The sequence below is a fragment of the Eptatretus burgeri genome, chromosome 3, assembly GCF_056783735.1.
Source record: "Eptatretus burgeri isolate ZD-2024b chromosome 3, Ebu_testis_v1, whole genome shotgun sequence".
Taxonomy (NCBI): Eukaryota; Metazoa; Chordata; class Myxini; order Myxiniformes; family Myxinidae; genus Eptatretus; species Eptatretus burgeri.
In genome coordinates, this window is record NC_140963.1 from 131,379,612 (window position 1) to 131,392,992 (window position 13,381).

At 44.0% G+C, this 13,381-nt stretch overlaps 1 long non-coding RNA gene across 1 annotated transcript in view; it reads right to left on the reverse strand.

The window, feature by feature from the left end:
* Positions 1–1,867: 1,867 nt before the first annotated feature.
* LOC147030989 (uncharacterized) overlaps positions 1,868–13,381 on the reverse strand; it is a 75,195-nt gene continuing 63,681 nt past the window's right edge. Inside the window, exon 3 of the long non-coding RNA XR_015056614.1 lies at positions 1,868–4,593. This is a non-coding gene — a long non-coding RNA (uncharacterized LOC147030989). The remainder of the gene's footprint in view (positions 4,594–13,381) is intronic.

Genomic DNA, 13,381 nt, shown 5'->3' on the forward strand with positions numbered 1-13,381 from the left:
CAATTAATTAATTAATCAGAAGAGGAGTTAATCAGAAGAAAGGAGAGATGAGGGCTAACGGTCTCGCAATACCTTGAACGGTCAGCCGACTGCGCTACCCAGTACGTTTTGGGGGACGTTCCGTCGAGCGATCCCAGTTCGAGAGTCGGCGCGTTGTCTCCTGCTTGGTTACTGTCCGGCCTCAGCGCATGTACCAGTCTAGAGAATAGGCGGAGCCAGTAGGCGAGAAGGCGGGAGTCAGCAGGCAGAGTCAGGTGCGTGGAAGATCGAGTCAGCAGGCGGAGTCAGGTGGGAGTGAGGCGGGTGGAAGGCGGACTCAGCAGGCAGTCAGGCGGGTGGAAGGCGGAGTCAGCAGGTGGAGTCAGACGGAGCAGCAGGCGAATGTAGAGTTCCCAGCTAGCGAACGGCTTCACGATCTGCCTTTTATAAGCCCCATGGTGTAGGGGTGGGGGTGACGACCCAAGGCGATGCGTTGTCACCCGAATCGTGTGCTCCTATTGGATCCTGGCCCTGCGCTGCCCAGCCCCTATGGCCGGAAGTGGTCTAATTTGTACATCCGGCGAGACATGGCTGAGCTGTGGAATTGTCTTGCACCAAACACCGCAACATGAATCGCCTTGCACCGAAATCCCGGGCCATGTTCCGGCGACCGGCAGAGGATTGCATTGGTCCTGCATGCCCATTCGGGCACCCCGGAGCTCTGCGGTTGGTGCTGGTCAATGCGCTTGTTCCATCCGCATACCATGCAGCTTGAGCAATCTGGGCTATGTATTCACGCCTGGTTGGTGGCGACTGCATCGAGGCAGAGGTGCGAGGAGATATTGGTGGCCAAGGTGGTGAGAGAAGGTCGATGGTGAGACGCCGTTGTAAATCAACACGCAGACCCGAATAAAGATGTGCGCCATGTGCATCCCGTACAGTGCAACGGTAATTATCACGGGGATGCACGCGTGTCTGTTATCGTGCATTTGCGCCTGCTCCGCTTTGTATCATGGATTGAAGGAAGGGATTGGATATAAATCAGGGTTGAAAAGAAGATAGATATCAGTATTAGATGCAGATTCAAATGAAAGGGCACGCCGCGTGCGTCCTGTACAGTGGGTGGAGCTTATCGCTGTGCTGCACACGTCCCGTGCAGTCTGGTGGTAGAGGTTGTCGCTGTGGTTTTCACAGGCGGCCGTCTGGGTGCGGTGCCTGCTTGGATTTATTTCATGAATAAGAGGAACGAGTTGGAATGAAGACAGAGATTGAATAGAAAATGGCGATATAATTAGACCTAGCTATAAGAACCACGGAACGCACTTCGTCCCGTTAACCCATTAGACATGAGGGGTAGGTCTAACTGCATGTACACTAATGAAACAACTGTCTGGGGATCACTGCATGTTGGGTGCCATTGCCTTAGAAGCATGCGGTTTCCAGAACCGCAAATATATATATATATATATATATATATATATATATATATATATATATATATATATATATATATAATCCCTTCTTTGAAATAAATTTCAGTAGCACATTGAATGCAATGTATGCTTGCAATGTATTTTAAATGAGTTGTTATGTTATTCGTGCACAATGTCTGGCAAAGAAAAAAAAACAAAGAAGCTTTACACTCGGTTGTTAAAGGGTCGAACATTGCTGGGCAGGCCATGATAAAGAAACGCAATACTTTGGGAAAATATTGCGTAGACCCATTATGTGTGCTCTGGGGACCATTTAAATATGCCAGTGAAATGCAGTTGATTTGTGTTATGAAATGCCCCTTGCACGAAATTATAACAATACAATACATGACACTCACAACGCAGTAACGTTTGCAATGTTGTGTGGTAATAGGCACACAATGAGACAACACATGTTTAGAAAACCAAAATTCTGAGTTTAATAAATAGACAGGAAGCAATACAAGGAATGTAAGTTCTGTACACAATGAGAAACCAGTCCAGAATGAACGAATAATCAAATCAAAGAAAACAACCACTTGGCAGATTTGACTGAAAATTGCAAACTGGAATTTAAGCATTTAAGCAAATGCAACACAGTTAATTGTTCGAGACAAGGCGAGCACAGATTTATAAAAATGGGTCACAGCAACAAATCCACCACCGAATGAACACTTACAAGCCTTCAAAGTTTGAACTCGATCTGAAACAAAATGTTCGCACAAATGTCTGTTTAACCCATCACAAATCAAGAACCTGCTTCACGAAACATCAAAAAAACGAAAATCACTCGAATGGAACATTCATACTTGGACTGATAAATTCTATAAAACTGTGCCAAAGTTCCAAATCTAAGTCATTATCTATTTACAATCTACACACAAACTATGTTACACGTAAAACTACGGATCCCATGAACAGTTAATGCTTAAGCCAAATGCACTTAAACCTTTATATTCCTACTAAAACCGATATACAATGCAAATTGTAGTAGTTCGACAGTACATAATCATACAGCAGAGTTCATAAATTGAGGCACTTAGTGGAGGGTCAGTGGAAATCGATTGTCTTCTTGAGAAGAGAGGGTTGTCTCGGGTAAAGGAGGTTTTGTAAAGGTTAGTTTAGCGATTGACCTGCTCGTTCAGGTCGGAGATGAGATTCACCGACGTGGTAAAGAGCAATCTCCACAAGGCATGACCACATATCACGACCAAAAAGGGTGTAGTGTGCAAAGGTAATATAAACTTCCACACGTCCACCTGAAGACCAATCTTAAATAGCATTGTTTCTGCGTTTAAGGGTCAACAGCAACCCAAAAAACGATTCAATGAAATAAAATGCAACAAATATATATTTTTTAATCAATGACATATCTAAAGCACTTCTTTACTGCAATAGTGACCATGAACCTTTGTGCCCAGAACTTACCGCAAGTTTCCTAACCAACATGCGGTGCATGCCAAACATCCACCCTGTTTTAGGCACCCATTACCAGTTAATGAGAACTTTAAGTTATAGCAGAGATGAAAATATCAGCATTCATGGGCAAACGAGCTCAGTTACATCTCGGACGTCATTTTTCCACGCCAAAAGCTCACATTTTCCAAGCGATTCTAAATCCGTAGGTAACCGGGAAATCTTTGCGCCACGACGCTAACCCCAACATTACATCAAAAGCTAAGCCCAACATGATAACCTGCTCCACTTTTAGGCAAAACTTTAAGAATACATAATCACCTACACAAGCATTACACAGTCATACATTATGAACAATATGTTATGATGGTAGTGAGGTGAGAATGAATTTGTATGAAGGTAGCGTGGGAATTCTACAGATTAAAAAAAAAATCCAAGAAAGCAAGTGAAAGTGGACATCACCCTGCACTTGTGAAGGTGGGCAATGGGATGTGGTGTCAAGGGGCTGGAAAAAGTGGATGTCAGGTGTCGTATGGCTATGAGATCATGCAAAAGATAGGAGAAAAACAAAATATCAGGAACTTGCCTTTCATGCCAAAGCAGGAAGTGGTTTACCTCCATTAAGAAAATGCCACTGTTCATCTCCTGTTTTACCGTTACTCCTTAAATTAAGATGGGATTCAGTTAAAAGTGCAGTTTATGACACTGACTTCTGTCATAGAGAGTAGAAGATTGGGGATGGGGGGGGGGTGGTGTGGTGTCAGAGGGGTATTTTAGAAAATAATTTGCCTGAAGACCAACAGGGTACACGAAGACTAAACTGGTTGGAGTTGATAGGCCAAGAAGCTCCATTAAATGCCCCTTTACCGACTGCGTTGACCATGGATAAGCAATGGAGTTGAGTGCTGGTCTTTTCACCGAGATAAAGTATGGAGGAAAATAGGACTACATGAGTTGAATGTAATATTTAATTAGTTGGCTGTCTCCTCATATTTTGTGCAGTTGCAGCACATCTGTTGCCATGGTCACAAAGGTCAGCACGGGGTACAACTAGAATGGCACTCGGTCGAGCGCATACCTCCACCAGGCTGAACAGTTTACGTTTTGTATCCCACTGGTAGGCCAGATATGCATCCGGACCTGAACCAAAATCTAATCGTCTTGTTCTTGTCACCTAACCAACTCATCCACCGAGTTTTGTCATAACTCATCCACAACTTTTTTGAGATATCATGTTATATCTCGTTTTTTGGAATTATCTCTCAATTTTGAAGAATCACTTTTTAAAAATTCCAGTTTCTGGCTCCAGATCTTCACCAAAATCTAATCAATTCATCTTAGTCACACACCCAACCTATCCAACAAATTTCGTCCAAATCTGTTCATAACATTTTGAGATATCCTGCTCACAAACAGACAGAGAGAAACAAACAGACAAATAGGGGTGAAAACATAACCTCCATCTGCCTTCGGTGATAGTGCTAACCAAAGAGGCAAAAAGGTTTGAAATGTGAAGTGGATTCTGGTTATAATTGGGGTGTGTGGGTTTTATCTGGAGAGATTGTACTGTAACGTGTCCGGGTCTTGATAGACCATGGTCACACCGGGTGGCATCACCCCCAAGAAAACCCCAGTAGCATTTACTTAATTTGAATCGAGCGCATGAATGGTCGCATGACCTCCACGTTCTTGTGTGAAACAATGGTTCCTTCCTCCGCTGACTTTCCTGCAAAGATGCCAGAGCAAGAAGGCAAAGTCAGGATTGGCCCAAACAATTCACAACAGTAATAATAATAAATTGATACACAGAAACACACAAGGTACTAAACAAAACACCGCCGGAACCAACACGAGACAGACATAAAAGGTGAACACCTCAATTACTCGAGCCACAGATCCTCCAATAACCAGAGGGAAAACGTGCCAGGAGGGAAAGCAAAGGAAGAAAACAAGATCATAGGGAGAGAGAATAAATGAATGAATAAACAAATAAATAAACAAGCAGTCATAAACTGGTACTTACGAAATTGTCAACTTGACCTCTGACCTTGTCTAATAAAAGCTCTCTCTAGAGAAGGTAGCGACGCAAACCAGAAGTTTCTACGATGATTCTGTGCCAAACCATCAAAAATCGAATATTTGACCTCACTGTGACCTTGACCTTTGACCGATTTTGACCAAAATCTAATCAGCGCTAGCCAACACCCTCCTGAATCACGTGGTGTAATTTGACATCCGTAGCTTCTTCCGTTCTCGAGTTATCGTGCCTACAAACAAACACACAAACACACACACAAACAAACAAACAGAGGTCAGAAGTCATCAATATACTTACGAAATCTTTAGATTTCATAAGTAACAAACAAACTGTCAGGAAAATGACGTCACCTCTGTGCACGCCCAGGCTGGGGAGAACTCACACAGTCTACGTGCTCTCGGGCTGTCTACACAGGCCTGTGCCGGTCTGCCCAAAGACTCCAACTGGCCACTGGGATAGGTCTGCGGCTCTTTTACGCGGTTCTGCACTATGTGCCAGTTCCATAACTCTTACACTGCTATTCTCCACATTGGCTCCCTCACACAACTGTCTTTCCCGAATGAATTTTTCACCCTTTTTTCGCACCGTGACTTCGGCTCTTAAGGAGCTGAGCCAAAGCATGACCCGTCCAGCCGAACAACCATCCGCCGCTCTCTATACCCTTCCGCGTTGCTCAGAGCCGGTGTTTGCCCCCAGAGAAATGTCGGATAGCTGTTTTTAATGAATAAAATGATAAGCATGAGGTTGGGAAGATGGGAAAAGGGATCCGTGGGATTTGTGGCTTCTGAGACTATATCCGTTAAAAAATTGGTCCACATAAGCAGTCACAAAGCACGTATGCAGAAAGGGCAGTACTTACATCAACACAAATACACAAGGGACGTTTTGCACTCTTTCCCCCATCAACATTTCAGGACTTTTTACTGCATGTTCAGGGCTTCCAATCCTTGCTATTTAATTGGGAAGCATGTTGAATTTAAAGTGAATTATATGAAAGCTAAACGGGTGATGGATATCATAAGGTCTGTCATAATTATAGATTTCATTACTTAGAATGCATAGGAGGCTAACTGCGATGCACCAAATCATACACATATGGCAGACAACCTGCAGAGAAGGATGTGTGGAAGAGAAGTCAGAGAGGTAAGTTCAAGGGAGGCTCATTTAATCATCTCAGTTTAATCATTTAATCATGCCATTGAGTGTGGTTGCAAAGATGGCAAGGCCAAGTCAGAATTCCTCTCCTCATGTACCACGCTCTTATTAGAGCTTCAGTTCTGCCGAAGCAATTTATTGGACAAGATTGAAATCCGAGACGGGTCGCCACTCTGACACAGGAAGTCAGGGTAGGAATTTGTCATTAGTTCAGGGTGCCGGTGATAGCTCGCTTACTCTTCGCGAAGGACGCCGTGGGATCTTTAACATCCATGAACTAATGCAGGCAGACGGGACGTCCAGTTTAATGTTCACCCGAGGGATGGCACACAGAATGATGAATCACCAGGATGACAGTTTATAGCTGGGCTGAGATTAAAACCCAGGCTATACAGCTCAGTTCGAAGCGAGTGCGCATACCTCTCGGCCATCCGGTCAGCCCAATTTCTGTACCATAAAAAAATGTTATTTTTAAATGTCGATTTATTTCATCCAATTATAAATGCTAATTCATTGAAAAATATTTAAACCGTGTTTCCTGTACTATTATATCTTCTTTTAAGCACTATTTCGAACACCACTCGTGTAATGCACAGGATGTTCAAAAAGAATGGTGTAAAAATTAAAAAGGTGTAATTTTCTTTAAGCAACATTTTTAGAAATACGAAAAGTGAACTGTTCTTTTTATTCTTAAGACCAATTTCATCAGTGTGTCTATTTTATCAGGAGATGTCAGCACCATTTCCCTGTGCTGGGCTCTGTCTCACGCTTGTTCAAAAATGATTTCACCAAGTTCATTCACAAAAATATTGTTCAAAACGATGAGCAGGTGTATTGTCAGTTGTATCGGTTTGCACCCAAACAATACTGAATAACAAGACGATGCTGAATCTCCTGAAAATGTTTCTCACAATATAGAACAAAATCATATCTACACAAAGGTGCAACATTGTGCATCAAACAAGCATTGCAAAATGAGGACATGAGAGACGTCTAAGTTCACGGTCTTTCAAAATCCTTTTTATGCAACACCGCTGCCATCATATGACTCGATGTAAAACTGCAGGACAAAGGAATCCGAAAAATGGCACAAAGTAAAACCTCTATTATTCCGCCTCTTGATGATCCAGTCACCTGCCATGCACAGCCAAATTTTCATGCACTGATTTTGTAACAGACCACCACGATCATGCAGCCACCTACTTAATGTGGCTAACGATTAGGTGCGAACAGCCATCTTTTCACGTCCTCAACTCATCAGCGCTATCTTCAGGATGCTTGTGGAAGCCACAAGGATGCATGCCGTACATTACATCCTGCAATTATGAGGCAGTGTATGTTTCATAACATTTCTCTGCTACAACTTCAATTAAAATTACAAATTAAACTGGTGAAACGAAACATTTTTAAAATTTCGAAATATTCTCACTCTGATTTCAACATCACCGTAATGTATATTATCAAGTTATTTAAACTTTCTTTTTTTCAAGATGATTTATTAAAGAAGATGGTTTATTAAAGAAGATTATTTATAATACAGGATACCACCGGGGGTGCTATACGATACATATTTACAGAGAGAATTGGGGTCTGCCCCCCCCCACCGGCCCACCGTGATCTCCCTCCCCCAGTTATGCTACCCACACAAAAACCATGCTTGGGGTACCCTGAGGCAACATGCAAAATTTGGCTGGATTCGGTTCAGTATTTTTTTTTAGTTTTTGAAATATTACATATATATATATATATATATATATATATATATATATATATATATATATATATATATATATATATATATATATATATATATATATATATATATATATATATATATATATATATATATATATATATATATATATATATATATATATATATATATATATATATATATGTGATAACCCAGAGCCTGGTGTTGGCACAGTGGTTAGGGCAGCGGCTTGGGATCCAAAAGGTCCTGAGTTCAAGCCCCGTTGGGCCACTGAATTAATACACCAGGGGGTTGACTCAGCCTGTCATCCTTCCGAGGTCGGCGAAATGAGTACCAGTATACTGGGCCGGTGTATACCCCGGTTAAAATAGGTGTACCATATCCCTGTGTCGTAAGAGGCGACCAGGGTTGCGTCAGGAAGGGCATCCAGCGTAAAAAACATGTGCCAAATCTCTATGCGGATCAGACGGATGATCCGCTGTGGCGACCCCTAACGGGAGCAGCCGAAAGAAGAAGAAGAAATATATATATATATATATATATATATATATATATATATATATATATATATATATATATATATATATATATATATATATATATATATATATATATATATATATATAGACAAACAGACACAAACTCACCGATATATTCGACAAGCAGATAACGCGGTTCCACTGGGCAGTTGTAAGGGAATTGATTCCCAATAGACTGTGGAATATTTAGGGAGTTTGCGAGGAATGTCGTTTCACAGCATAACGGCAGGAAACCGTGAAAATTCCACGTAATGTAAAATGTGACCAAGTCCTCAAACTCTTTCTTCTTCAAGTCCTCAACATGCCACCCCCCTTTCCCAGCCCCAAGTCCTCAATCGCCCATAAAGCCTCACCCCCTTTTCCCAATTCTGTCCCTTTTCGGCCACTACCTCCCTCCTCCCCCACTCTCTCCAACTCTCTGTCCTCCACTGCCCCTTTCTTCTTCAAGTCCTCAACTCAAACCCAAACCCAATGGCCGCAAGTCCCCTCCTCAATGCAAGTCCTCAACCCTGCTTTCCCAACTCTGTCCCGTTTCTGCCCCCACCCCCCACCCCCATTGCCACTGTCTGTCTTCCACTCCCCTTTTCTTCTTCAAGGCCTCAACTTCCCCTCCAGTCTGTCTTCCACTCCCCTTTCTTCTTTGAGGCCTCAATACCCCAGGTTTTCAGCTCTCCTTTTTCTTAAGCAAGTCCTCAACTCCCCTCCCCTCATAACCCCACACCCCTCCCTCCAAAAGCCTCAACACCCCTTTCCCAACTCTGTCCCTTCTCTGCCCCCCTCCAAACCACTCCAGCTCTGTCCTCCACAGCCTCCTTTCCTATTCAAGTACTCAACTCCCCCTCCCAACCCTAGGTCCACAGCTCTCACTTTCTTCTTCAAGTCCTCAACCCCCTCTCCAAACCCCATGGCTCCCCCTTTCTTCTTGAAGACCTCAATCCCCCTCCCAAAGCCTCAGCACCCATTTTCCAATTCTGTCCCTTCCCTGCTCCCTCCCACAACTCCAACTCTGTCCTGCACTCCCCTTTTGTTATTGAAGTCCTCAACCCCAGCTCAGGATCATGGCTCCCCTTCTTTCTTGAAGTCTTCAACCCCCACCCCCCTCCAAGCTTCAGGTCCCCCTTTCCCAACTCTGCCTCCCACCACTCCAATCTCTGTCCTCCACTCCCCTTTATTCAAGTTCTCAACCACCAACCCCCCTCCCAACTCCAAGTCCGCATAATAGTCACTAACTGTTAAGACAGTTAAGGTTTCTCGGTGAAGTAAATCGACAAAAAGGAAATTATTTGTCAGACGGAATTGACTGAATACTTTGTGGTGATATATAAATATATATATTTTTTTACTTCTGGTAGGTGTTCGAATCAGTGACTGAGATTAGTATGTCTGGTGTTGGCTTAATGGTTAGGGTGGTGGGCTTTGGATCCGAGGGTCCTGAGTTCAAATCCCGTTCAGCTGTTGAATTAATACCAAGTGGAGTTAACTCGGGCCGAAATCCTTCCAAGGTCGGCAAAATGAGTGCCAGACTGTGTTGGAGTGGCGACCCGTCCAGGATTTCACCCAATAGCCAAGGAGACTGCTGAAGCAGCACCAATGCTCTGCACAGAGTATGGTCCCAATCTCCCCTACTCCTCCTCCTCCTCTTCCTCGAATCAGTGACTGAGATGAGTATGCCTGGAGTTGACTTCATGGTTAGGTTTGAATCAGTGACTCTAAGATTAGTATACCTGGTGTTGGCTTAATGGTCAGGGTGGTGGGCTTAGGATCCTGAGTTCAAATCCCATTTTTCAGTTGAATTAATACCAGGTGGGGTTGATTGCCTGTCATCCTTCTGAGGTTGGCAAAATGAGTGCCAGCTTACTGGTCTCCTGTGTTGGAGTGGCGACCTGTCCAAGATTGTGCCCAATAGCCAAGGAGACTGCTGAAGCAGCACCAACGCTCTGAACAGAGTATAGTCCCAATGGATGAGATTAGTGACAGGTACAGGGAAATCAGAATCAGAACTGAAAGATGTTGAAGTTCACTGCCTTATCTTGTCAGACTTTTGAATGACTCATGAGAACTATTTTTGTGCATTCCCATTGTTATGTATGATAATAATTGTATTGAATATGGTTATAATTATTAATGTATTCGTTTCTTAAAATTATTATTGTACATAAGAATTGTTTCTACTTATTGTATTGAGGATTGCTTCAATCCATTGTTGTAACTCATTGTATTTTATTGTAAACTAGCAAATACAACCCGTCGTTTCACTGACGGGGGTGTGAAGGGGAGGAGGGTGGACAAAGAGAGAGGGAGAGCGAGGGGGAGGGGATGAAGAGAGGGGAGGCAGAGAGGACGGAGGGAAGAGAGGGACAGGGAAAGGAGGGAGGGAAGCAAGGAGTGGCTGAAGAAGGGGAAGCTTGGAAGGGGAGAAGAGCGAGAAAGAGGGGGGGGTGGGTGGAGATGGGGAGAGCAATGCCTCACAAAACGTTGCTATACACTGCGGGAGGGGTGCGAGAGAGAGAGAGAGAGAGAGAGAGAGAGAGAGAGAGAGAGAGAGAGAGAGAGAGAGAGAGAGAGAGAGAGAGAGAGAGAGAGAGAGAGAGAGAGAGAGAGAGAGAGAGAGAGAGAGAGAGAGAGAGAGAGAGAGATATGAGCGACAGAGGTGTGGGAGGAGAGTGCTGCATTTTATTCGGAGAGGGGAGAGAGAAGGGGACAGAAAGAGAGTGGGGGGGGGGGGTTGGAGAAGAGGAAAAAAAAAGAGTTGGTGAGGGGTGGAGATGGCATTGGCAAAGAGAGTGACATGTTATACTGAATGACCGAACACAAATTAAAAAAAATCTAATGTCAGAACAGCTGTGCACACAACGACACAACAGAGTTTGTAATGTTAACCACTGGCACATCTGCAAAAACTTTGATATCCCAGTTCCAGAAAATTTGTGGGAACATGAACCAAAACTGAAAAAAAAGGACTGAAAAATGGAATGGAAGTCCCACTCATGTACGACCTAATGATCCCATCAAGCGTGAACATCAAAAACAAAGCATTGCAACCAGATCTCATACTTCAGTACAAAAAAGAAGAGAGAAGATGGCATTGCTATGTGAGGTGTTAATAACAGTGCTTTTGGACTAAACAATGCAGAAATCAAGAAAATAACCAAATACCAAAACCTCAAGAATGAAGTGAAAAGATTCTGGAAGCTGAAGAATGCCATCGTCGTATCAGTGATAGTTGGAGTTTCGGGAATGATGACAAAGAACCTCACAAAGATATTAAAAACCATCCCTGGGAATATTATTACAAACGAACTACAGTTGGAAGCTGTCCGGGGCACAGCGACGATCGTGAAGAGAGCCCTCGGCACAAAACTTTGAGAACAGAAAACTTCACAGCTTGGTCCATGAATCGAGACCCTTTACCGAAATAAAGGTAAATACTTTGAGCCTGCCCTGGGAGAACTCCATTCCACATTCTGAAACTATGTAGATACCAATCAACGACCGACACACACACACACGTAAATACTTTGAGACCTAGGAGGGCTCCATTGCACTTCATGAAACCCCTATATGGAGATAACAACCAAGAACAACAACAACAATACACACACACACACACACACACACACACACACACACACACGGAGGTGGATACCTTGAGACCTGGGAGGGCTCCATTCCATTTTCTGGAACACACATATATGGAGATAACAACAAAAACACACACACGGAGATGGATACTTCGAGACCTGGGAGGGCTCCATTCCACTGAAGGCGGGTTAGGAGGAGCTGAAGGCGGGGATGCAAATCAGGAGAGAACGTGAGGTGAAGGAGAATGTGGAAGGTGTTTGGACCGTGATGAAGACGGGTAAGGAAGAAGTGACAAATAAAATAATGGCGGTTAAGAGAGAAGTAGATAAACTCAAACAGGGAATGGCAAAAATAAAGAAAGGACAAGGGCAATTAAAAGTGGAAATTGGGAAAAACACGAACGCGATACAAAATTTTTAACAAGGCCAGCAGGAAACAAAGGCGGAATTGGGAGCCGTAAAGGAAGAGTGTAAAGGGAGACAGGAAGAAATGACGAAAATGGTTAAAGATATGGGACGGAAGGTGGAAAAGAAAAACAAGGAAATGGGAAGCGATTAAAGAAACACGAGGACGAGACCAAGGAGTGTTTTAACGGAGCAAAGGGGGAATTAACAGAGACAGAAAGGGAGATGGAACGGGTAAAGAATGAATTACATGAAGTAAAAGAGGAGCAAACACAAATGGAAGGGAAGGTAAAGGACATTAAGATTGAGCTTGTGGAATGTCTTGAGACCTGATGTAAGGGTCAGGATAACCTCCTTCAGGAACAAAAGGAGAGAATACGCTCCCTCGAAGCAGACCGTCACCAGGTGAGTCCAGTAAAGGCAAGTCTGTGCGAGGTGAAGTGGGCACATGATAAGAACATACCCATCAGAGATGGGGAATCCCCTGCCATTGAAAAATGTTGATGCCCAGCCAGCCGGATGGACAGACGGACAGACGGACGGACAGCCGGACGACCCGGGTGACAACAATATCCCCCTTCCGCCACGCGGCGGGGGATAAAAAGTACATGTCTAGTTTTGGGGGGGAGGGTAGAGGCCCCAGGATCTCTTGGGGTAACACAAGCCCCCAGTATAATTGTGTCAGATTATGTGCAGAGTGCAAGTAACATGGTATGGGTGAGTGCACGGGAGAGAATGGGGAACGCATCGACCCAGGCAGGAGTAGTGGTTAGTGTGATGAATGGGAGGGCGAGCTTCCTGAGTGGGATTAAGTTATTTTGGAAACCGCGCCGGCTCCACGGGACTCTGCATGCGAGGTATGACAGTGTGCGTGATCCGTGCTTTGCAAACTGCCCAAGCCGGACCATTGCTCGAAGTGTTAATGGCTTCAGAGGAGCCGGCGTCGAAACGCTCTGCCCCGTTTACATTTCCGGAGCACGGACGGCTAAAAGGGAAGCGAACAAAGGGATTAAATTAATTTGGAAAAAAATTTTTCCCATGGGAGCCCATGTCCGAAGCCCGATGTGCGGCATGATGCGAGT